Raw genomic sequence first — 25,039 nt, 5'->3', positions numbered from 1 at the left:
CACCAATACACTCCACAATTTCCCTTTGATTATCATCTCAGTTTTGAAAAACACTCGTATTGTTCGTCCGCCATGGTGAATGTTCCTCGGGGTTTGTTCTAAGATTGGTGTATGACAGTAGTAATAGACTCTAGACAGTGGCGATTCCTCCATGAAGGATATGAGAATGATCCTACAGTTTAATTTCGTGCCTCTGAGGATAGAAAACATTTTAATTATAGATTTTGATTTTCAATGCGTCCCGACGTAATAATTTCCTTTAAGCTTCCACTTTCTGTCGTGAGTTGTCGCCATCTGCACAGCTCAGAAATAATTTCCGAGAAACCATCCAAATAGCTTACAGCAAACGGCTTTTTTCTAGCAATGAAGTTAGTGGACAGGGGAGGGTGCGGAGGGATGGGTATGGCTTGAGTTTAACTGCGTTTGAGGATATGACCGCGTATCCTAATATTACGACCCTTCTTTCTGGGTGATGGAGACCCTCTCAGACACTGCAATGAGAATTTTCAAGTACTCTTGTAGCCTTCTTAAATGCAGTTCATTGGTCATTTAAAAAAATAGAATAAAAGAAATAATAAATAATTTAAAATGATATAATATAAAAAATAAAATGAATAAAAAATTATATAAAGATAAATAAAATAAGCTATAACAAATACAAGAATTGACAGCACTTTCAGATGACAGGACAGCCGAAAGAATATCTGAAGTTGTATTTGATCATTTAGAAGAATTTAACTGTAGCAAGAAATTAATTGCGCAAACGTACGACGGAGCATCGGTAAATATCGGGCAGTACAATGGCTTAGGAGCCATCTTCACAACTAGAAATGGGAGGAAAATCGTACTTCACTACAAATAAATTGCCAGTTCTAGAATGATGCGTCAAAGACCAACAAAGGCCTACTTGTATTGATTTTGCATGCTCTATTATTATTATTATACTATTATTATTATTATTATATTATTATTATTATTATTATTATTATTATTATTATTATTATTATTATTATTAGTTTCTGTCTTGGTCATCAGTAGTCAATCTCATATCCTACATACAAAAAATATCACGAGTCGCCACTGACTCTAGACGACTTACAGATCTGCAAAATAGGTACCGGATCCCTCCAGGTTCTTCCATCCTCATGACGGGATTATGACGACACAAAGCTAGGTACGGCAGACCACTAAGTGTTGCGGTAGATGGTGGAGCCGGACAGCGCAATCGGCATGCAACTCACCCCATAAAGCAGGCGTCTCAATAGGGCCTTCTCGGAGCACGTCATCCTCTCTCTTTTTTAATGTAAGAGTGAAACATTGTGCGTAAACGGATAAAACGTCATTGACCGCGACGTTTGAATTAATAGATGGTTAGGCTCTGAGATTGCGTGTTCTCTCCAACCGTTACGATTTAACGGCCAGTCATTGTTTTAATCTCCAAACTTATTAAGGCGATTGTAAAATGGCGCTCAGACGTAACAAAAATAATGAAAGAAATGTAAATCTCAACAGTGATTTTTACGAGAGAGTCGGGAAGTGCATTTTTAATTAAGAAGTCAAGCGTCAGCGATATTGCGGAAGCTTTAATTTTTCTTGTATTGTGTTCTATGTTAAATTTGAAGTATTGGAATATATTCTAGTTTAAAATAATTATTTCTAAAATCCTAAGAGTTTTAGTTAGGCGTATATTTTTTATTATTGAAAACAGTATGAAACATTAACATAAAAACATCATGAAACATATTATTTAGGTATCATTTTAATCAGTAATATAGCCATAACTCAAGACGAAGACCATGGTTATCGGAATAAAAATAAAGTAAACGTACGAATTCGAAATTAAGCAGTGGAACAAGTGGGCATCTTCAAATACTTGAGGTGTACTATTATAAGTAATAACATGAGCTGCTGCCAGAAAGTCAAAAGAAGGATAGCAATGGCAATGGAATCTTTTAATAGAAAAAAGGAACATCTTTTGCGGACCTCTGGAAAAACAACTAAGGAAGATACTAGTCAAGTGCTTTGTGTAGAGTACCTGTGGCATTGTATGGGCAGAAACATGGACACTAAGACGAACTGAAGAGAAACAACTAGAAGCGTTTGAAATGTGTGTAACTTTTGGAGAAGAATGGACCGTGTGAAATGGACAGAGAGAATGAGAAGTGAAATTATGCTAGAACGACTGTGTGAAGAAAGAATAATGCTGAAACTGATCAGGAAGAGAAAAATAAATTGGCTGGATCACTGGCTGAGAAGAAACTGTCTACAGAAGGATGCACTGGAAGGAATGGTGAACGGGAGAAAAGTTCGGGGCAGAAGAAATCATATGATAGACAACATTTAGGTACATGGATCGTATGCAGAGATGAGAGGAAGGCGGAAAAGAGGGAAAATTGAAGAATGCTGGGGTTACAATGAAAGGCCTGCCCTTGGACATGAAACTACGAATCTCAATGAATCTCAAAAATACGCATTTTAACAACGTACAAGTTGCACTGTAATTTAGTAATTGTTTAGTTGAATTTTACTAAATATTAAATGAATTCATAGACAAGCGGAAACGAATTAATTTTCACTAGTAACAGCGTTGTACAGCAGTCGCTTACCTAGCAGGAAGGCGTGACGTAATCCGGCGGTCGGGACTTGAACCCGCGGCGCGGCCTTGCATTCCGCTCCAGTTTAGAGGCGAGCCACTTTCTGCTGCAGCGCGCCATGTTCACCTTTGTCATTTGATCGGACCTCTCGAAAAGTGTAGTGCAGGACACTCTAACAGAGGAAAAGCAGGCAAACCAAACAGCTATACGTGTCAGCCCACAACACGTCATTATACACTCGCTGTAGCTGTCTGGGAACTAGCAATGTAGATTAACGGCCGGCTTCACCAATGATAGATTTTCCTAGACATCATTATCGTCATATGCTTCACGGATTAGGCATTCTTTTCTGTTCTGATCCATCGCCCCACCATTTTCTTGGTAACTCCATGATTCCACTCGTATTTGGTTGATACTAGAAGGCTAGATTTGGCAGGCGACGGTGTTCCATTCTTAGAATATATACTGATTGCAGCTTTGCTTATATTCTACGATTTTATCACTTGAGGCAAATTTCTTCACTCCATCTCGGATTGTCGGAACACTTTGCAAGGTCTGATCTTGTGCGCTTTTTAACTCTCCGAGAAATTCTACTTTTGTTTTTGGTTTTCAGAATCCAAATTTCGTTGCCATACAATAGAGAATGCATGCCATTATTTTGTATATTTCCATTTATGTGTGTGTTTTTTTGTACAGTGTCGTCCTAGAGTTCTTCTAATTATTCCACTCATTCTTAACTCACTACTCCTAAATTCAAAATAACCTTGGAACAGATGAAGTTTACTTGATGAAAATTAAATTAAAAACTGTGTAAATTGGGTAGAGATAGCTGGTATGTATGAAGTAAATCAAATAGATTGTCACAGAAGTCATATATTAACTTTCGTGACAAGCCATTCACAGCACAAAAGGCAAATTTAGTCAACTTTTACAGGGCGATTTATGCACGAAACGGAAGAGTAATACTGTAAACAAACGATAGGCCTATAGTACAAAATTGTTATATTAAGATTTCGAAACTAGAGCGAACTGCAAAGATTGCTACATAACTTTGCTCTCTACAGGGCAAAATGTGAGGCAATATCGGGTGAAAGTAAACCCTGCTAATGGGACAGAATGGTTTAATGATGACAATCCGAAAATATATGTACGCACTGACACAAACTAGGTAGAAGTAAAATATGTAAGACGGTATAAAAATGTTGTACATGAAAGGGGAACGAGAATTGGAGAGAAAACATAGGAACTGCGACTTGTTGAATCAGTAGCAAGAACATTGGTACGTGAATGAAGAAAGTTAAAAAGTAAACATATTGGTTCAATAAAAAGATAAAGAAAATAACAGAAAAACTTGGAAGAACTTTTACGCGTATACCTATACAGTATATATATATATATATATATATATATATATATATATTCATTCATAGTGTTCTGCCCAAGGGCAGGTCTTTCTTATTTTCTGCCTTCCTCTTTGTCTCCGCATATGATCAATATATCTTAATGTAGTCTATCACCTGATATCTTCTTCTGCCCCGAACTCCCGTTCACCATTCCTTCCAGTGCAACCTTCAGTAGTCAGTTTCTTCTCAACCAGTGACCCAGCCAATTCCTCTTCCTCTTTCTGATCAGTTTCAGCATTATTCTTTCTTCATGCATTCTTTCCAACACAGCTTCGTTTCTTATTCTGTCCATTTCATACGCTCCATCTTATATAGATATGGACAGCTTTAAATACTTGGGGTGTACTATAAGCAGTAATATGAGCTGCTGCCAAGAAGTCAAAAGGAGACTAGCAATGGCAAAGGAAGCTTTTAATAGAAATAGGAGAATCTTCTGCGGACCTCTGGAGAAAGAACTAAAGAACAGACTACTGAAGTGCTTCGTGTCGAATATAGCATTGTACGGGACAGAAACATGGACATTACGACGAAGTGATGAGAAGCGACTAGAAGCATTTGAAATGTGGATATGGAGAAGGATAGAGCGTGTGAAATGGACAAACAGAAGCTGTGTTGGAAAGAGTGGGTGAAGAAAGAATGATGCTGAATCTGATCAGAAAGAGAAAAAGAGATTGACTGGGTCACTGGTTGAAAAGAAACTGCCTTCTGAAGGATACTGCGGAAGGAATGATGAACAGGAGAAGAGTTCGGGCAGAAGAAGATCTCAGATAATAGATGACATTAAGATATATGGATCATATGAGGAGACAAAGAGGAAGACAGAAAATAAGAAAGACTGGAGAATGCTGAGTTTGCAGTGAAAGACCTGCCCTTGGGCAGAACACTATGAATGAATGAATGCTTTGGGTTTGTCATCAGTTTCTGGTTAAATTATAGACCTACCAAATTCCATGCATAATGCACGAGTCACCCGCAGTTAGCTCATGACTTCCGCTGTTCCTCATTAACACGATAATGTCAGGAATTTAGAGATAATGCCATAACTCACATATTTAATGTTAAATTTTCGCCCAATTGCTATTATTATTATTATTATTATTATTATTATTATTATTATTATTATTATTATTATTGTTATTTTCGTGTTCGATAGAGAATAATACGCATCCCGGATATTCGTCAATTTTCAGATGCAAAAATAAAAATGTAATTTTCTCTTGCTTGCTGGACTGATTAATGTCATGCAGAAAACCAGAAATTTATTAAAATGAACCTTTTTTTATTTCGTGTTTATTTCGAAAAACATCATATTGCATTTTTAGAAACTTTTCGCATTTTATTGCAAACTCAAAAGTACTAAATTATCAATCTAAAACTCGTTAAATATGAAACTACTAAACGTCATTATGTATTGGAGACATTTCGTATTTATCTCTAGTGCGAAAAACCACGAACTCTAATTCTTGTGGTATGATGATAAGGAGATTCAGTTCACTGAACGCGGTTAAAATGGTGCAAGAACACTGACCAGTTTATTCAGGATCGGCTTGTCTCCAAAGCGAAATTCCAACCACAATCTTGTAAAGCACCGAATTTCCATAATGTAACAGCCTCCAACTTGACAAAAAGCGATCAGCAACCGGCAGTCACGCTCGGAGTGAAAGTACAGCTGCAGAGAGGGCAGGGCAGATTTCCTAACGTGCAGCCGTGCAGGCCCGAGAATGTGCAGCAGAATATACTGATGATGGAAATTCATTTTTACTATTAAATCAGAAATTTATGGCCTGGAGGAACTCGCCCATCTTAGATGAGTCATTTCCCACGTCTCACACCCACTTCTACGCGTTGGTAGAAATGTTCATTGTCTTCTACATTTTCTTCTGCCTACACAGCAATATTTCAATAGTTGCCCGCACAACGACTGAACAAAGCCAACTGGTACTAATCTGTAACGAGATGTTTTCTCTTCGCCTTTACTTTCAACACGACCCTTGACAGCGAGTGTCGCCCAGTGCAGCCTAACTTAACGGCGCTAAAAGAGGAACAGATATTCAGGTCTGAGCACTCGTTTCAATAATTCGTTGTCGGCATTTACATCTCTTCGATATAATAAATCACACAAGTATTTGTGTGCACTCATAGTTGAGTTCTGGCTTCTTGTCAACTCATTTGAGTCGTGTGGATACAAAGGAAAAATTGTGACGGTGTCGTGTATAGTTCCTGGGGTAGCTCAGTCGGAAGAGCGTTCGCGCGCTAAGCGAAGAGTCCCGGGATCGATACCCGGCCCCGGAACAATTTTTCCTTGAAATTATTCAAACCTGCTTTACAGGGAGCTACTACCTGAAAGCCAGACTTGTATAAAACAAACATATATTAATTTATTTGATTTCGGACAATAACTGAGTAACAGTCTGCATTATTTAATGTAAGATGTCCAACTTTTAGTGAATGAAATAAATACAATAATAATTTCAGTAATAGATTACAATTATTTAAATTAAGATATGTTATTTTTAATAAAATACTATAGATCTGTTAATTTGTTTAATATAGGCCTAATGCAATTATTTAATTTTAGATGCGAGATGAAGTAACTTGGCTTAGCGAACAATGTGTGCACTTTCCGTGTTATGATTCTGTTTCTAGCATAATCAATGGAAAAGTTTCATCTTCTGTTCATGGAACTGGGAGTTTCTACCTTTCACGTGTTATCCTATGTTATCTTAGCAGTGGCTCTAACGAATTTCAGTCTAACCCATAATAATGTAGCCCAATACAATATAACCTAATTCTGATCACAATCACCGTGAAAGCCTAAAAACTCATATAAGGGGGTCAGAAGCAAAGGGGAACAAGTGTCATTTTTAAGAACATGAGTAAGTGCATCCAGGGCAAGCTAAAGCATCTAAACTTTTAGTGCCAAAGGGATATACTTAATATCTTTCAACCAAAACACACACTAAAATCTAAATAAAAAATTTCACGGAATTTACGAAATCTTAAGTACTTTCAACCACATTTTCTCAAAAATAACTTAAGTGCACTTATATCCCTTTGCTCCCAATCCCCTCATATAACCTAAGTCAGTTTAATATATAGTCGGCTTAGAGTATGAACCTGCTAACTACCAAAAAATTTCAAAGGAAGCAAAAAACTGAGTTTAAATTAACTCTGAAAGTTTAGGACCAAATCTAAAGTAAAGGTACAAATGCCACCTGTACTTTGGATTTGGTTCTAAAGTTTCAGAGATAATTTAAACTTAGTTTTTTGCTTCCTTTGTAAAATTTTCTTTTTGGCGGTTAGCAGGTTTACACTCTAAGCCGACGATATGCCTAATGTAACCAATTTCAATTTAGGCTAATCAATAAAATTATGATCTAGTAAAATTCAATATAATCTAATCCAATTTAATCTAATGTTGCAGATTTCAATTTTATCCATTACAATATAGTGAAATTCAGTATAATTTAATAAAATTTAATCAAATGTAAACAATTCTCATTTTTTCCATTATAAAATAGTCCAAAAAAGATACATTGGCAGACTTGAAAAGAGACGGACAGAAAACAAGACCGTAACACGCCACTCGGCCTAATATTTGTCAGGATGGTGATGATTATAATGATAATGACGATAAAATAGTCCAATCCAATTTAACCTAATCCAATTGCATCTAATTCAACGAATTTCAATATAGTCGTTTTTAACTAAATTCATTCCAATCTAATCCGATCCATGCTGAACCACGGTAATGTAATTTAATATAATGTAATGTAATGTAATCTAATGTCCCGCGCCGTGGCGTCGTGGTCAAAGGCATCTTGCCTAGGACTCGCGTTACGGAATGTGCGCTGGTTCGAATCCCCATGGGGAAAGAAATTTTCTAATGAAATTTCTACCAATGTATGGGACCGGTGCCCACCCAGCATCATGATGCACTTGAGGAGCTACGATAGGTAACGAAAATCTGGTTTCGCAAACCAGCCATAACGGCTGGGGGGATCATCGTGCTAACCACACGATACCTTCATTCTGCTTCGGCATGTGGACGTGAGGCCAGCAGCCGGCTGGTCGGTCTTGGTCCTTCATGGGCTGTAGCGCCATGGATTTGGAATGTAATCTAATTCCATCCGATTCAACCTAATCTAATGTAATCCAATTCGATCTAATATAACAGAATAGGCCTATAATTCTACCCCATATAACTTCACCTAACCCAACTCAATCATACCTAATTTATTCCAACCTAATATACCTACTGCAGTCTAACTCACCCCAACCACACCTATTCCTATATAACTCAATACAATATATTCTAATCTAATATAATATAATTAAAGCTAATAGATTCTATTCAATCTAATCAGATTAATCTTATTAAAATGCTTTCGGATTTTGCTGTTTTTATCGACCTCTTAGTAGTAGGCCTACGGTTGTAATTGCCGTCATCTTGCACTGCCCTTCTGTCGAAGGACCCGAATTACTAGGCTGAGGGCGCGGCTCTGGACTGAGTGTGACAAGGCCGCCCACGCTTCTGGACCCGACGAGCACGACACAACAATCAGAGCAGCGAGATATGGCACAGTGACTACGAAAAGTGTTGTCAGATTTACTAAAACTTCAGCGTGTGTAAATTATTCTTCTCATTTGGCTATGAGAAATTTAATGAGAATATTTCGTAATAGACCTACTGCAAAAGTCAATTCGGCATTTTTATGAAATAAAATATGTTTGTACTCATCATACGGAAAACATTATTGTGGCATACCGTCGATCTTTTTGTCTGTAGGTGTACGGCGATTAGTCATAAGATATTTGGAGGATTTTGTTCATATTCTGTAAATAAGGGTCAACTCCTCTGGGAATGTTGAGCATTGAAATAATAATTAATTAGAATATAATATATTTAATTTTAGGAATAACATAAAGTGGCTGTTTACTAAAATCGTCTCTAAAGATTTGTGTTCTTTTATAAAAGTACAAAGTCTGTCTCTACAATGTTTGCATCGATGAAATTTCTTTATTATTTATAGAACTACAAGTACGTGAGTGCATTTGAAAAACTAACTTTACCTTTGCCATTTATGAAAGATGAAGGAATTACACGCTATTTTTAGCTCGAAAATACAACGAGAGCTTCAGCTAAACCTAAGACAATATTAATACCCTGATTTCAATTCAAGAGTATATCAAAGTTTAGAGGAGTATTTCTCAAACATATTCCTCCTATTTATTCAATCTTTCTCCCAAATCTTTTATTCTCTACTCAGTTATTATTCTAAGCTTCGTTCACCTCTTCGAACAACACGAGGAAAAGTTCTTACTCGTAAACATTTTTAGCACTAAACGACGATGGTTGATGTTGATTTTGCTCAGTTCTGCACTATCTTGTGCACTAACTTTCTTTATTTCTCTTACTTGGTTATTTAACGACGTTGTATCAGCTTCTAGGTCATTTAACGTCGATGGAATTGGTGATAGCGAAATGAAGCCGAGGACTCGTCATAGATTACGTGACATTCGCCTTACTGTTGGGGAAACCTCGGAAAAAACCCAACCAGATAATCAGCCCGAGTGGAATTCGAATCCGCGACCGAGCGCAACTCCGGATCAGCAAGCAAACGCGCTACCGTCTGAGCCACGCTAGTGGCACTAACCTTCTTTATCAAACTGTGTATCAACAGTTACTCTATCGAAATTGTAACAGTAGAGTTCCTTCCACTGCAAGTTACAATCCCGTACACTCTTAACTGTCTAACAGTATAAACGAGCCTTAGGTATCGCTTTATGCAATGAAATGCGGGAGTAAAAGCTGTAGTTTGTTATCCACTCCTCTCTCCGAGCAGTTTCACTTTCCGAAGTGCTTGTCAACCGATCACTCTACCTTACCGGTTATTAATTCTTCACATCGTGAACTCAACTGTTCTATATTCAAGGCTGGTTGTTAAAGAAGAGTTGTTGCAAAACCGTTATTAGTTGTCTTTCTCATCGAATCATATAATCGATGATGAATACGCTCTCTTTTAACGACATTTGTCCATGTGTCTTGTACGTCACAGGTCCTGATTGGCTTGGTTTTTGAGGGCTATCCACGGAATGGTTCCTTACACTTAGGCTTACGTTGGCTTCAATTATAGGCCCATATGTCTTCATAAATTTTATTATATGTATATTTCACCATCACTACCATTCCTTTGATGAGCAGATTAATTTATCACCATAGCTTTTTCATTGTGATTTTTATTCATTTTTCGTTTTTATTGTATTTTTATTACACTCCATTTTTCTACTTTTCCCTATTTTTCCTCTTAACTATTTATACTGATTGAATTTCTTATGTTACAACGTATAAACTTGTATTTTACTTTCTTCTATTGTGGTATTATTGGGAGTTTGTAAATTCCACCAAAATATTTGCGGTACCGGTATCCGATAACTGTATTTGCAAACAAACTCCATAAAAAAATTGGGTATGATAATTCCTGTACATAAATTGCGCCAAAATGAATTGTTTTACTTCCCCATCCAAATTCATTCGTTTTTTGAACATATTGCAGCAGTTCATAACTGAAAGTTACATAAAATATCAGGCGTAAATATAAGAAACAGAAAAATGCAAACTATTTTTGAAGCGCCAATAACGACTTCTCATTATTGAGAAATACAAGAATGGCACTGAGTCAATGGCGTAGCTCAACTGGCTGAGGCGCTTGCCTGGCAATCCGGAGTTGCGCTCAGATGTGGTTCAATTCCCGCTTGGGCTGATTATCTGTTTTGATTTTTTTTTCGAAGTTTTCTCCAACCGTAAGGCGAATGTCAGGTAATCTGTGGCGAATTATCGGCCTCATTTCGCCAAACACCATCACGTTATCACAAATCCTATCGACGCTAAATAATCCAGTAGTTGATACAGCGTCATTAAATAATCAACTAAAAAATGTTACTGCTCAAAAAATGGATTTGGAAAACTAACACTTCATAAATTTGATAATTTTATGCAATAGTTCAAGGCTTTAGTAAATTCCATTCTGTTGCAACAAGAAATTATAAACTGTGTAAAACCGAACAATTTTTAACACCGGGCATATTCAAAGCCTGCCAGTCCTAAGTCTGGGGACAGTGGGAAGAAATTTTGCTTGGTTAGTTTGGCGGAATTTATGTATGACCTTAATAAATAGGAACGCTATTTACATGCACCTTTCCGGAATTTACCTACGCCCGTATTTTCATTTTGTATTAAACTTTGTTATTTTATATGTTACCGGTAGTATTTTTGTTCTTTCCATTTTCCATTTAATTTCACATGTTTGAATATCTTATTTTTGTATTTTTGATCTGGTGGAATGGAACAGAAGGTCCTATGACCTTATTTCCGCCAGTAGGTCTATAAATAAACAAAATAAACAAATACCTTTAACCAGGTTTGCCAGACGTCCTGGATTGTTCTGAATTTTAACGGTGTGTCCTGTGTTCTTGATCGAGTTACATTTGCCCCGGAATGTCAAAAAAAAAAAAAAAAAAAAAAAAAAAAAAAAGGCAATGGAGAAATACTATTTTTAGCTTATTTCTGTAAATTATTTTTTAAAACTCCTTATTTATTTTTTCAAGACTCCTATGCACAACGTTGTCGTTAACGCCACCTGGCACGTCCTATCGGGTTGTATTGAAATAAAATTATAGTATTCTCTTCGGAATTTGATTTATTATTAATATGATTTAAACATTGTATCATGCTTTTTTGTATAGATCAGGCTGCAATATTACATTATTTTTCTAGGCTTTATCAACAATTCAAAGGAAATGTCATAATCTAGCAAAAATGCAACAAAGTTAAAAGTTTAGGCCCTCTATAAAGAGTTGAAATACATAAAACGAATAAAATCAGTTGCATTGCAAATTGAATTACATGTAATTAAAATGTGTAGTCACGTTAAGGTACGCAGTATCATCATCTGTCCAGGATTCCTAATGAGAGAATCGGACAACCCTACCTTTAACCCGTAAATGTGACAGAAATAAGTTATTATGCAAAATAGGCTATTTGTTGGAACTGAGAACTCTAAATGTAAAGACGCTTATAAAATGTGCTTGAAAGATAATGGGATCAAAATTTACCACGTAAAATTATCATTTATGGGAAATCTAAGCTCAAAGGAACAAAATAGCAGAGGAAATTATCTTTCAGACTATACTAAGGATCAGTTCCCTAAAAGGACTGTGTGTTATTGAACATCTTCCACTCTGCATAGCGATCATGGAGCACTGAGATTAGTAGTTAAACTGAAATAGTACTCAAAGGAATCCTGCCTTGTACTTTTCTATATAAAATTTCACAATACCTGTTTGAAATCGACTCCTGGACTCTTTGGTAAGAGCTGCACCTTGCACTCTTAGCTGCAGAACGAGATAATCGTGCTGGTCAGCCGCTGCGAGAGGGCCTTTCACATCTCTTTGCCAGCAATTGCAACACGAGTTGTTCAGGTTGCATGAATCTTTCACATAGAGAACAACATTATTTATTTCGCATTTACACTTCTATTAGAATATTGCGTTATGATTTTCAGGTAGCAACCTTATGGCGGGACTTCCAATATGTGGGTGAGCACGACGCAGAACCTCCGCCTACAAAGACAACGCAGTACATCACACTGATAACGAATATTCTTGTCCGAGACGGGATTCCAACTCAAGATGGTGGCCTCTATGCGACGCCAAACCTGCATCTTAGCTGTTGCGTACACTAAGGCCGGTGAGTGCTGTTACATTCAAACCTATCAGTAGGGGTTGGTGGGGTAAGTTCGGCTTGTTAGAGACAGAACTACTCTCAAGCGCTATTCCGCATTTGAAGAGAAAACATTCAGCCGACGTCTCTTGTATTGGCTATGTTTCAGAATTGAAATTCTATATTGGATATTAAATCCTATTTGATGACAAGAGCCTACAGGACCATTTGACTCATAAGATAATGCTTCATTCCAAAAAAAAGTGCTGTATCAGAAATACACCGGCACGTACAGCACGTCACCCCGTTTCGAGAATTAAACTACGGTTGTATTGGTTTGAATGATTTATTTTTGTTTCGGTTTACAAATAGAGAGTATGGGTTGATGATAAGAGAAGTAATTAATGAAGGGCAGGCAATATATTTTCTCTTTTTATAAAGAAACATTCCAAAATTAGTGCCGGTTCACAACAAATTTTTCACTACGGTTCACTCAAAGTATATCTACATGTCTATTGCCACTTTAATATTGCAGAACTCGCGTTTACAAATCAAATGAGTGATCGGACAGGTCTGCTTTCGATACCGGTATGGCTTATACGCATTTTCAGTGCCCTCATGGGAGTAGAAGTAGCGTCATTGGGCGTGGTCACATAAGTTAAGGCCTAACATTCGCATTCAGCTGTGGCTCATAGTGTTGTTATAGTAAGAATTTGAATTTCTGTAATTTTTTGTTTCACCACGGATCCCGGAACGGGTGTCCATTCTTACTGCGGGAAAGGTCGTATTGCACGTCAAAAATAGTCCTACAAAATCATTTTTGTCGTTAGTGTTTATTAATTTATCCATTTATTGATTTAGTTTTTTTCAATTAAAATGATTACTCCGCATCGTAGCCGCATCTGTGGCTATAGTGCTAGAGCGCTGGCCTTGCATCCAGGTGGCCCGAGTTCGATCATCGGTCAGGTCTGGGTGGAATTTGTGGTAGACAAAACAGACGTTGCAGAAGATTTTTTCTCTGGTACATTACTCTACCAACACTGTCCACTTTCCCTCATTTCATCTATCATCTGTAATAGTAGAAATGGGCTGGAGTGATATCTTTGAGTAGGACGAGTTTCCGATGCTGACCTAGGTTCTAAGGTCTTGGAGCTCCGAACTGTGATTTCGGCCTCGCTGGAAGATGATGGGACCTTACATGCAAAACCTAGGCGTCCACACCTGTGGAGTAACGGTTAGCGCGTCTAGCCGCGAAACCAGGTGGCCCATCAGGTGGCCCGGGTTCGATTCCCGGTCGGGGCAAGTTACCTGGTTGAGGTTTTTCCGGGGTTTTCCCTCAACCCAATATGAGCAAATGCTGGGTAACTTTCGGTGTTGGACCCTGGACTCATTTCACCGGCATTATCACCTTCATCTCATTCAGACGCTAAATAATCTAAGATGTTGATAAAGCGTCGTAAAATAACCTACTAAAATAAAAACCTAGGCAGATGGCCCGCCTGTCAGCGTCGGATTCACGAATGCTACTCGGGCCATCCGTCGACAATCATTACATACAGTGTGTACAATGAGCCTAAACGACCTAAGTGTAAGGATCCATCTCGGATCCACCGCTCGTGAAATCACTCAACACTCCACATGTTACGTTAATGGGATAAATTAGTGAACAGAGAAAGATAGAATCCGTGTAACCTCGCGGTGTATTGTTTAATGGCATCCCCTTCAGGACTCCGAGACATACCACGGCGAATATCAGTAAAAAATAACCACCCTGTTGGACTGCAGGACATGAAAACCGGTCGGCACAGCGATGTTGTATGAACGCGTTTTACGAGCTGGGTGAATGTGCCTGCTTGTATCAGAGCAGATTAGATCAGCACAAAGCGGAGCCAGGCCGGAGTCTCCTGTTGTAACAAGACTGAGCAATAAAAGAGGACCGTAAACACTGCATTCAGGAAAATTACACTAAAAGAGCCACGCCTGAAGTTGCGATGGACGCAACTTAATGAAAACGATACTTAGCTGAGTACAGTACTATTTTATTGTGTTATCATGAAATATCTTCGATGGAGTTATAAATAGCTCTATATAGTCCTGATGTTTTACGTATCACAAGTTTCGGAACTGTATTTTCTAGTCCGAACATTTTCAGTGTTCCCAAGGTAACCAACGTAAGATAAATAATTATTTCAAATAGTAATTCACCACACAGAGAAAAGAACGCTCGTCCCTGGCATGCATCAATGTATAAAATGATAATATAATTAAAGCTAACACAAATGTCCTAAAGTTCCGCGAACATTTTTAAACTTCAAATTCCTCATTAGAGCCTAACAATCGCCAACTCAAACACATGCACATAGTGATACTAATGACATAGGCCTATATGACAACTTATCTCTAGTCATATTTAATATAGGCCTATGTTGGAGACAAATTCCTGCTACATACAGAGTAAAAATAACTGAAGTGAAGTTTCATTGCAATTGCAGTAGTTCAAAAGTGATTGAAACTTCTGAAAAAAATATCCCTCAGTAAGTCACATTCTGTAGTGATAGAAACGAAAAGAAAAAAAAATGCATGAAACGTTCGACTTTAGAGGAATTCTTTACCTTGACGAACGATGTAATCCGTGTCATTAGTTCTTATTGTCCATGAAATCGCAGGGGATTTAACAAGCATTGCTTTAAATATAGGCCTAATAGCTCTGTTTTTATACGCGTAATGAGGGTAAATTTTACCGTATGCGCGTCAAGGAAGTGCACGATTACAGGAAGGAATAGCATACCAACAATGTCTTACTGTATAAATCATAATTAATTATGACCATGAGACCGGAAAATATGAACGCACGAAAGCATGATTGTTCCCCACCAAATCTAAAATGGAATGTTCCATTCTCTTGTGAGTCTCTGCGTTGCGGAAGTTCGACTTGGAACTCGGAAATATGTCTATTGAAATTATCGATGCAATGACAGTTTACCCGCAAGAATTAGAAACTATTTCTAACCGGAACGGTAAGCTCCTTGTTGATGACGAAGATGATAAGGAGGAGGCGGAGGAGGAGGAGGAGGAGGAGGAGGAGGAGGAGGAGGAGGAGGAGGAGGACGACGACGACGACGACGAATTTCCTCGTCTATGCACATTCAAATGATGGCATAGGTCCATGTCGGAAACTCCCGAACGGTTTATTTTATAAGATATATTATGCACCTCTATTCAGTACCATCGCAGAAAGAGCAAGCTCTTAATGCTAAACAAGATTAATGAAATAAATGCCCACTATTAGAATGCTTCTATACATTCAAGTATTCAAGGTAAACTAATACGGAAGAATTAGAAACATTCATTACTACAGCGTTGATAAAAACTTGTGCACAACGTCCTTATAATGACAGTTTAGTTGCGTTTGTTTTTTACTCTTCACTTTGGACTTATTAAAAGATTAAGAAATCTAATATGTTGAGCATAACTTATGCCAGAAACATCAGTTTCACATTACACTTTTGAGCGATTGAATAGGCCTAACATTGATACAAACGCTCACACCGAACGGCAATTGGAACTTCCTGATAAAAAGTTGGAGAATGTGAGAAGCCACTGTTGTTTAATTTCAGCTTCTTTCGAAAGTATCTGCAATTCAAGACACTTCCAGAACATTCTAATGCGCTTGCATATCCATTCACCTATTACCAACGATATAGAACTGTCGGAACGACTTTCCGCAATGGAAATACGAGTTCTAATATAGATGAGACAAAGAGACATTTTCGGTAGTGATGATGGCATTATCCTGGTTTTATCTAAACATTATTTTCACGCTTTAGAAATCAGTTCTATAGACTATTTTGAGCATAAAATGTCATATGAACATGGGTCCGGCTGTCAACAGTTAAGGAGTTACAGCTGATTGAATACTACGAAATTATCAGTAATTATTATTATTATTATTATTATTATTATTATTATTATTATTATTATTATTATTATTATTCACTTCGAAGACACAGAAATATTAATTCAAAATACTGTATTAATCATAAAATAAACATTCCTCATCTTGGAAGCAGATTTTCAAATATCCCTCCTTCCCTTCAATGCACTTGGCCGCACGGATGTGAATGGCGCATAACGTTCCGTACTTCGGCACGGCTATCCCTAATGACAGCAGCTGATAATCACCAGACCTATTTTCTCCTTCTCCTCCGTACTTCACGTCACAGTGCAACCCCCCGTTTAGTTTACATTCCAATGTTCATATTACGATGCAAGCAATTGCAAGCCTGATTCACAGTACGACGTTTAGATTTTTAGGAATAACTTCCAAAGTAATGATAATCGTACCTCTGTTCATATGATATTTTATGCTCAAAATGACCTATACAATTGATTCCTAAAGCGCGGATCATTAGTCGTGAATCACGCTGTATAATTTAATAGTTCATGTTTTTTTCTGCAGAAAGCAACGGGAAAATAGGGAATTTATACAGTGTGATTCACTTCTTACACTACCTTCATATCCTTTTAGAAGATGACTCATAATATCAAAAATATAATAATCAGTGAAATAATAATGACAGGAAATCGAAATATTTGTGGAATACATCGTTATCCACGACGAATATCACGATATATGCTCGAAATTTAACTATAGCTAATTATTGCGTATATTTTCAAGATGTTTCCTTGTGATTTCTACGGTGAAATAGGTACTAGTAAACCACAGAGTAACTATTCAGTCCAGGATATGATTTTTAGGAGGAGATGGAATAAATTTCCTGCTATTGCGGTAAACATCCCCACCTTGCTTATTCCAAAAAGTTTAATAACATCTTATGCATAGTCATAGAACTGAACTTGTGAATGCATATGCTTTAAGACATTATTACTGTTACTATTATTTTCATTATTATCATTATTATTATTATTATTATTATTATTATTATTATATATTTGTATTAATTTTAGACCGGTTGAGTGTGAGAGAAGGCCTCAAGGCTTTAACTGTGTTAGGTAAAATGAAATTTATTATTATTATTATTATTATTATTATTATTATTATATACCACAATATACTGTATGTACAGTATGCCGGTAATTTAATCTCAGGGTTGTAGACCGAATGAATTACACCGTATATTTTGAAGACGTATCCAGGTAATTTCAGCGATGGAATGTCTCATAGAGCAGCGTTATTCAATTTATGGTACGCATCTCACTGAAAAGTATGTAAAAATGCTGACAAATTTATTTTGCTATACCTACTTGTTGATGATTATTGAAGTTTATATATTTTCTTTTAAAATACAACTCGTGTCTTTTCTTGCTTCAATAACATTTTACTTTATTATTATTATTATTATTATTATTATTATTATTATTATTATTATTATTATAGGTATTAGGCCTGCATTTCTTTGAAGAATAGATTATTACAGGTACATGTAGATCTCACATTATGGGTTCATTCTGCTCTGAAATTGAATTTTGACTTGGAAGTTGGATTAACCTTACATTTTGCTTGGAGCTCTCTCATTCAAGGACAGAATTTTTGCTGCTGAGAAGGGCCGAAGGCTTGCACAGCAGGCTGAGTCTTATTGTGCCGACCTTCTTATTATGATGTTGATTGTTGAAGTCCCCAGGACCGCATTCCTGGGAAAGGGACGGGTTTTATTTTACTGATAGTAAATCTACGACATGGCTTCCTAGTGTCATTTCCCTTCCGAAGAAAGTCATGCTAAAATTTCTATCGCTCTTTGGAAATCCACATCCTTTAGCAGAATTTCAACCTGTGATTCTCGATTTGAAAGGCAAGCATAGTACCCACCAAGAGGACGGCATAAGTTCTACCCAATGATGGCAGCAGCAAATATTCAATAGTAGGCCTATATGTTCAACCATATCTAAAAAGAAAGGTAAATTCATCCCCATTAGAGGCCATGGGTGGCGAGAGGTTAAGGCTCCCTCCTGTACAGACAATCGGCATGAATGACCGTAGAGATGTCAATCCTACGTGTCATAGTGCGGTCGGAAGGATTACATTAATGGAAAAAATCCATGGCCTCTTCGGTAATCGAACCCTCTCCCTTTCGGCTTGCAACTTTACGACTTAACCACGGCACTACCGCGCGCTCCCATTTAAGATGTAGTTGAAGAAAATGAGTAAACATTACAATAGTTTTCTAAAATTTTATAATTACTGTAAAAATTCACACTGTATACATAATTCGTAATCTTTCAGTATTTTTTTCCTACAAAGTACTAACCAAATAATTAACATAGTGAACTAATTCCATATTCCGTACAATAAGGATAGCCTTCGTTGTAGAGTTTGAGAAAACGTGTGATGCTGACAAAGGTGGAGTTGATGCACTCACGATGGTTCAGAAGTAAATGGAACTTCAATTTGTAAGAAATTATTCAGTGAGCCTCATTCTTTAAGGATAGAATCGCTTGCAAAACTTGTAGAAGCTCTCGCTTACTTTGATAACAGGATATCTTCACATCTGGGAACGATAAAGTCACTTATAACAGTACTTTTCCAAAAAACACAACTTCACATATGGTTATCATTCGACTCATCTACAGCCTCGTTAAGCAGACGATAATTAATAGAGATTTCAGTGTGCCAGTTACATTCTTCGTTAAAATAACTAATCCTTTGTCTCGATGTCTAAACAGCCACGCAAATAGAAAAAAATTATGTGAGAATGAGTAAAATGTTAACCATTAATTTTACCATAGCCTACAATGAATATCGATAACTTTAACGAACGATATAAGCCGTGCTACACTCTCTGGCCGGTGTTCTTTGCAGCCATACGAAGGGATGGAAACCATCTACAAAACAATCAAGGACACAGAAGCGATGAGTCAGCCAAACATTCACAACCACCAACACTTCGTAAGCACTGTAACGCAACACAATGGCATGGTGCTAATAGACGCACTGACCTCTTCTCCTCTCACCGGGCTGCACTCACTGGACACTTCTCCTTTCTTCTCACCTTGATTGTTGACGCCGCTTCCTGCACTGCGAGCCGCTCGGGAAAGCTCTTGTCTTTTATACTGCCCCACATTCACCCCACCATGAACGGGAGCTGCTGGCCGCGGGAGGGACTGGCGAAAACCTCGGCTATGGAGTGTAACAGTGTTATGTCACTGCCTCCCAGCTGCTTCGATGGTTGGTGCCCCATGACACTCAGCCAGTTGGTGTGTGACCACTATTTGAGCCGGGGTATGAACCCCGGTAGTCCCTGCAGAGGCTGTAGAACAAGTTTGTCTTGTTGTACCCATTCTGCTGTTATTCTCTCTGATAGTTCAGTGCTCGACGCATGAATATTGTGTGAGCTCGAGTTCGATTCCCGGAGTTGATTTATTTTTTTTTTTCTAGTTGACACGAACGGAGGTTGAGAGTTTTGACGTAAAATTATGTCATTGTCCTCACTAAGTTTGGAGGAAATTAGGAATTCCCCGTCATATAAAAATGCAACCCCCTCTCCTTATCCTACAACTATTCCCTTGTCCGTGCAATCCCCTTATTCACCTTGTATTCTCTTTATTCTCCGTGTATTTCCCTTGTTCTTATTGTATTCCTCTTGTTCTCCTTATATCCCCTCTGTTCTCGTTTATTCTCCCTAGTTCACCTTGTCTTCCTCTTGTTCGCCTTGTATTCCCCTTGTTCTGCTTGTATCCCCCTTTTCCCTCTTATCTTTCCCTTATTCTCATTGTATTTTCCTTGTTCTCCTTGCTTTCCCCGTGTTCTCCTTCTCTTCTCCTGGTTTTTCTTGTCTTCCCTTTCTTTTGCCATGTCTTTCCATTGCTTTCCTTATTTTCCTCTTGTTATCTTTATCGTCTCTTCTTCTGCTTGTCTTCCCCTTCATCTACTGTCTTCCCATCTTCTACTTGTCTTTACCTTGTTCTCCTTGTCTTCCCATTCTTCTACTTGTGTTCCTCTTCTTCTACTAGTCTTTCCCTATTCTTATTCTCTTCCTCTTCTTGTCCTTGTTTTATCCTTGCTTTACCTTCGTTACCCTTGTCTTACCCATGTTTTCCTTGTTTTTCCCGTTTCTTCTTGTCTTCCTCTTATTCTCCTCGTATTGCCCTTATTCTCCTTGTCTTCCTCCTATTTTCCTTGTCTTCCCTGATTTTCCTCGTCTTCTCCTTTTTCTCCTCGTCTTCCCATTTTCTCCTCATCTTCCCCTTGATCTCCTTCTCTTTCCCTTGTTCGTCTTGTATTTCCCATGTTTTCCATGTCCTCTCCTTGTTCTCCTTGTATTTCCGTTGTTCTCCCTGTGTTACTCTTTCTCCTCCTTGTCTTCCCCTTGTTCTCCTTACATTCCGCTTGTATTACCCTTGTTCTCCTTTTCTTCCCTATGTTCTCCTTGCTCTTCCCTTTGTTCTCCTTGTTTTCACTTTGTTTTCCTTGTATTCCCATATTTGTCCTAGTATTCCTCCATTTCTCCCAGTATTTCCCTTGTTTTCCTAATATTCCCCTTTTGTGATCACACCCATACGTAGCTCTGTACCTAAAGATATGCAGCACAGTTAAGTTATGCACCTGTAGATATTTCCGGAGGTTCTCTCGCATCCCTTAGCGTTATAAATGTCGTTTGCTCTCTCTAATTCACCTTTACTATTCCTCCTCATTTCATACCAACTGAAATCATAAAAATGGTTATAAGACGACGTACGAGGTTCGATGGTAACTTATAGAGATGTACAGCTAGATTACTGGAGACTCCTCTATGAGACACCCAAGACCGAGCCAGACGAGAACCCTCAAATTGGCCTGACCCGTTGACACACAGAGACTTTCCGATGCGATTGATGGACATACTGATTACAATTCTCGCTCTCATACGAGAAACAGCCAAGGTGTCTATCGGAGGACGTTCAGGTTGCGAAACTCACTGGCATTCTGGAATTGTCTGTGATGCCTAATAACCATTAGAGACTTGCTTGATTTTTCGAGCGCTGAACCTGGAAAGGGTTCTTGCACTTAGACTTGCTTTGGTTAAATGCGAACTACATAAATGAAATAATTGTCCAAGTCCGACAGGTGGCCTAGTTTGAAATTCGTGAATTCGATATTTACAGGAGGGGCCATTCTCCCTCAGCCCCTGATATAACCATGTCGCGTTTCGCGGACGAGCAGCCTTATAAGCGACAGGGGCCCGGATCTCCAAGCCCTTCGTGTCAGCGATGGCTGACAGATGGACCATCCTGCCTCAGTTCCTGATAAAGCCAGGTCCCGTTCGCAAACGAGTAGCCTGATAAACCCAGGAGCCCGGAGCCCCACTCCCGTCCAGAAATCCATACTAGGCTACCCCCTAAGAACTCATGCCAGTTTATTTTTACTATTACAGATTATAGATTAAATGAGCCGGCCTCCGGTAGCGTAGTTGGTATAGCGCTGATCTTCTATGCTCGAGGTTGCAGGTTCGATCACTGCCCAGGTCGATGGCATTTAAGTGTGTTTAAATGCGACAGGCTCATGTCAGTAGATTTACTGGCATGTAAAAGAACTCTTGCGGGACGAAATTCCGGCACACCAGCGACGCAGATATAAACTCTGCAGTTGCGAGCGTCGTTAAATAAACCATAATTTAAATTTAAATTTAGATGAAGTGTTAGTGGAATGATAGAGAGAAACGGCAGTGCCCCGAGAAAATCCCTCTCCAGCGTCTACTTTGCCCACTACAAATTCCATCATGATCTGGCCGGGAATCGAAGGCGGGCCGTCGGGATGAAAGACCAGCGCGCTAGCACTTGAGTCACTAACACGGCCGACTGTCACCATTATTTTCCTCCCTGGCATTGTCAACCTATAACCTATAGGCCTATTGACTTGACTGAGTATATATAATATTGACAGTTGCTTGTGTGATTTCCGACGAGCCGCTGGGGCAGTGTGGTATCACGAGTCGTTACTCCTAGATTACACCGGTAGTAATGGCTGTATTTTTGTTTCTGTAAATAACTTCTCTAATTTGAAATTGTTGAATAAAATACGTACCTGTTTCTGAGAAGGATTACCGCCTCAAAACTTCGAAGTCAAAACTCACCGTGAGCTGTTAAGTTCAAAATCCACGTCTCCTGTGTCAATTGTGCCTGCTATTATTGTTTTGGCTACTACGGAACTGCGGATCCCCCGAACTTGCTGTTGAAAGTGCTGCGCGATGCTCCGGGCTCGTCGATCCGGCTTCCTGTTCCGGAGTCACATTCCTGTCACACGAGCTTTCTCGCAATTACTGCAATAGATGGGCGCACACATCTGCAGAGGCCTGATTGAAAGTGTCTCACGGAGTGAAGCCACACCTCCTCAACAGAAACGCATTTGTTTTCTCTCGAAGTCATAGTTGCTATCATCACTGAAATCACTATAATCGTAACAATTATCGCTATAAACATCATCGCTATTAATGTCATCAATGTATCATCAACATGAATACTATTACCATCATCATTATTATCATTACCACAATCTTTATCAGCACTTCCATTATCTTCGTCACGAATATCAACATTATTATCAACGTCAATTCAATTTGACATTACCATAAACTACAATCATAACCATTGTCGGTGGTAAATTACCATCTTTACTATAACCATATCCGCCGTCACCATGGCATCTATCATCACTATCATCAGTAATATTATCACTTATCACTACCTCTATCAGCAGCAAAACTTCGTCTTTAACATCAAAACCTTGTCATCAGAATCAACACCCGTCATCAGTATAAAAACCTCATCAGCACCGAAACCTCGTCATCGCCATCAATACCTCCTCATCACCACAAAAATCTTATCAGAATCAACATCTCGCTACCAGCATCAAAACCTCGTCATCAGTATCAACACGTCATCACAATCATAAACACCTCGTCATCAGCATCGACACCTCGTCATCAGCATTGATACCTCGTTATCACCATCAACACCTCGCCAAGAGCATCAACACATCATCAGCATCAACACTTCGCCATTAGCATAAAAAATAAACATCTAGTCATCAGCATCAACACCTCGTCATCAGCATCAACACCTTGTCATTAGCATTAACACCTCATCATCAGTATCAATACCTTGTCATCAGCATCAACACCTCGTCATAAGTATCAACATTTCGCCATCAGCATCAAAGTCTCATGAGAATAAACGTCTCGTTATCAGCAGGGAACGGATTTATATGGACTAAAAATATATGAAATATGTAAATATATATGTAGTTATTTTTACCAAAATATGGAATTAAATATGGATTTTTACCAAAATATGGAATTAAATATGGACTTAAAATTATAAAAAAATGACTATGTACGTTAAATATTGGTACATTTTAATCAAACTAAACAAAAAATATAATGGACGTACCTTATCTTCCAATGTAGTTTCAACAAAACACAATTTTTATTGTCTGTTACCATAACAATAGGTTACAAACATTTCTTTCAAGTGCTGAAAAGTGAATCTTCTTCTATTGTCTCTGAGGATAGATTTATACTGACTAAAAGAGCGTTCGACGTCACAAGAAGTAACTGGTACATAATTCAATTTCACAATGTCTGCTGGGGATAAGTCCAAGTTAATCTTCACTGTTGATTCACCACTCATCACAGCAACAACCTTTTGTAGTTCTTCATATCCAGGGTTTTTTGAAAGTACAGTGTCCACCTTAGCTCTTACTGCATCTGCAACTTTACCTCTACCACGATTCAGTTGTTCCACAGTACTATTTATAATTTCAAAACTTTCAGATAGTGAAAGGTGCCTATTTTGGAGACTTTTGAGCGTTTTTATGATGCATGAAAATGTATGCTGAATGTGAGCTAAGTCATTCTTCACACTTATGTCACAGGTAACTGTTTTCGCAGTATCAATTGAGACTGCATCTTCAGAGTCCAATGCAAGGAGAACATTGTTAATAGAGTCTATATGTTCGGCATAATATTCAACTGCTTCTAGCCATGTACCCCATCTAGTTAAAATTGGCTTTGGTGGCAATGGAATTTCAGGGTACATTTCTTTCAACACGTTAACTCTACTGGGAGCTTTGAGAAATACTTTTTTCACTGATGAAATCAACAAATCTACTTTAGGGAAATTGTCTCTGACCACTTCTGCCACACGATGAAATGCATGCGCCACACAAGTAAAATGAGTCAATTTAGGATATACAACAGATAATGCTTGTCCAGCTTTGACCATATAAGGGGCAGCATCGCTAATAAAGAATAACACATTATCGTACATAATACCCTTTGGCCACAGGATACCCATAGCTTCGTTGAACAGTTTAACTATAGTTTTGT

General features: G+C 38.2%; 1 protein-coding gene across 2 annotated transcripts in view; it reads right to left on the bottom strand.

Moving 5' to 3' along the window:
* The window catches only part of LOC138712240 (mucin-2), a 100,465-nt gene extending 80,683 nt beyond the window's left edge, over positions 1–19,782 (bottom strand). The window contains exon 1 of one of the 2 annotated variants that reach the window (XM_069843805.1): positions 19,674–19,782. The gene's annotated coding sequence lies outside the window, so the exon portion shown is untranslated. The remainder of the gene's footprint in view (positions 1–19,673) is intronic. The other variant, XM_069843806.1, reaches the window with a different exon arrangement.
* Positions 19,783–25,039: the final 5,257 nt, after the last annotated feature.

Source organism: Periplaneta americana, chromosome 13 (assembly GCF_040183065.1).
Source record: "Periplaneta americana isolate PAMFEO1 chromosome 13, P.americana_PAMFEO1_priV1, whole genome shotgun sequence".
Lineage (NCBI taxonomy): Eukaryota > Metazoa > Arthropoda > Insecta > Blattodea > Blattidae > Periplaneta > Periplaneta americana.
This window is presented reverse-complemented; position numbering and strand designations above follow the sequence as displayed.